Source organism: Lethenteron reissneri, chromosome 24, assembly GCF_015708825.2.
Source record: "Lethenteron reissneri isolate LAM-NWPU_2019-01 chromosome 24, ASM1570882v1, whole genome shotgun sequence".
Lineage (NCBI taxonomy): Eukaryota > Metazoa > Chordata > Hyperoartia > Petromyzontiformes > Petromyzontidae > Lethenteron > Lethenteron reissneri.
Genome location: NC_083802.1, coordinates 15,999,306 through 16,002,098, shown reverse-complemented (window position 1 = coordinate 16,002,098; position 2,793 = coordinate 15,999,306).

The following is a 2,793-nucleotide window of genomic DNA, read 5'->3' as shown; positions in this document are numbered from 1 at the left end:
GCCCCCTCCTCCTCCGCCCCTCCCCTCCAGGACTCTTCCATTGGACAGACCAACGGACAGACGTCCCCAGCGCGGAGCTACCCCCCTCTCCCCCGCAAACTCCGGAGCTACCCGCAGCTCCGCGCTGGGGACGTCTGTCCGTTGGTCTGTCCAATGGAAGAGTCGCCCCGTCGCGGAGGAGGGAGGGAGGAGGAGGCGACGTCCCCAGCGCGGAGCTACCCGCATCTCCGCGCTGGGGACGTCGCTTGCTGGGTTGTGGGGGAGGCGAAGATGGGGGAGGTGGGGGGCACAGGAGGAGGGGGGCAGAGATCGGCACTAGCCAATTGCAGAGCTGCTTTTCAAAGATTAATTTTGTGTGTATGGCATTTAAAATCGCGTTCTATTATACCGAATAGCATATTACAACGGTTGTTATATCGCATTATATTTCATTACAAATGTGTTCATGGAAGCACGTTTTTATAAGTTGGGCATTTTGGAAAGACAAAACAAGCCCTTGCAGTTTGTTTAGATTTTTATTAGTGTTTTTAATGCATATTTTCTTAATTATACCGCACCCTGTAATTGATGCACATGCCTGAAGAAACCCAATTCTGCAATACACAGAACTGTTGTACAGGGTGGTCCAGATGTCTTATGACCCCCCCCCCCCTCCATTTAATCTAAAACTTAATATTTTTGCAAGTGAAGTTTATTTGAAATCAGAAATGAATATACAAAGGGAAAATTAAAACGCTCAGGTTCGATCAATTGGGGGGGGGGCACCCTGTACAACTCAATATAGATCTATACAGCGTCTAATTGCGACTGCGTCTTAACGCATTTCTTTGAGAAAGAGGCAAGCAGGCAGATAATAGAGAATAGGAGGAGCATCTTAAACTATAACAACTCAACTTTCAACTGTTTTTATTTTACCAGGTAAGGCCCACTGAGCTATGTAAGCTCTTTTTCAGAAGCGACCTGGCTATGACCAATGATAGCTCAACGAAGTGTCTTATTATCGCGTGGAAATTTACATCTGCCAAATACTCTAAACGCGTCATTGTTGATTCTAAATGTGGAGGGGAAAAACCGGAGGACCTGGAGAAATTTTCACGTGACCAGAGAGAGAGAGACACGCAAACTACAAATATGCAGCAGGCGTCAGGGTTGGGATCGAACCCAAAACCTCCTGCATACTAGGCGAGGGAGTTAACATCTCGCCACCGCCTTGAGCCTGGACTTGAGTAGGAGCAGGGAGTCGACAGCACAGATGTCTGGGGGAAGGAGTGGGGGGTTCTGACAATGGGCACAGCAGAGGAGAATGGGCGACCTCCCACTGAGCGATGGTTGAGCAATAACGCAACCCATAATAAAGCTTACTGGACATCTGCGAAAGATAACTTCATAGCTCATCGGATTCTTCCTCCAGCCTAAAATAAATATTCTCATTCTGAATACATTCTGTTGTGATGCGGTCCATGAGTCCAGATCAGATATCTAACTTGTCAGTCCCAGCTGAGGTGGCACGACCTTGACGCTTCCAATTTCCTTCAGAGGCCAATTAGAGTGGGTGATGTACGAGATTAATCACTCGTATTAGCCGTGTAAATATATACATGGTGCTTCAAACAATTGTAACACTTATATGGGTCTATCGTTTTTAATGGGGAAATAACGGATACAACAATGTAACATGATAACAAATGTAAATGTTAATAGCTTCAAAGAGTCAAAGAGTCTCCACTTCTTCGCCATCATTGATAACACATGCCTTGAATCTTCTCCAGGTGGTCTCCAGAGCCCGGAGGCATATTTCTCGTGGTATTGTTGCAAATTCTCGGAAGTGTAATTTTTTTAAGCACCCTGTATATATATAATTTTATATACCACTAAAGATGTCCCTGTTGCTACCTTTGGATGTGCCAATTTTTCGCAATGATTCCGTGCACTAAACTAAGTTGTAAGCGTGAAGGGAGCGACATACATAACTTATCCATCGACTATTTAAGGTCCGCAGGCCTACATCGACCCACGGTGTGGCTGTATCCGTGTTTGTGCAAACAGCAGAATAAAAAAACACCCACACCGAGCGGGAGAAAAAAAGTGAGAAGTCTGGGTTTGACTGTCGTAGAAGATGTGGCCAATTCGTTACTAGTTCAGCACACTGGTTTGTTGGAGAGTAAAACCCACAATATTTACAATTCGGTACTAGTTCAGCACACCAGTGTGTTGGAGAGTAAAACCCACACAATTTTCTTGGTTCTTTCGGTAAAGTCACGTAGATATAAAAACAAATTCATGTGAGCCAGCCGCATTAAAGTAATGATCAGCTACGGTAGAAGTATTGGTCCTGCATTGTTTCAGATCTTCCTTGTGTTCACAAACACGGTCCGAGACATGTCGCTTAGTTTCCCCAATGTAACTGCTGCCGCAGATACAGCTTAGTTTGTAGACGCCAGGATATTGCATGTCAGGAATATTGTCCTTCATAGATGGGATCAGATCACGAATTGTATGCATTGTGTTATATCGGACCTGGATTTTGTGTTTGTTCAAGATTTTGGAAATATTTTTGGTTATCCCTGCTATGTAAGACAAGGTGATGGTTTTGATTGGATCTTCAGATGGCTCCTTCCTCACAGTTGGGGTGATGGCTTTGCAGATTGTGTAGTCAGAATATCCATTCGCTTTGAGAGCCTGGTGTACGTGTTTGAATTCACTGGTCAGGTGTTCATGGTCAGAGATACATTGAGCTCTATGGTGTAGTGTTTTAATGAGGGAATTCTTCTGGTTATGTGGAAACCCTCCCCA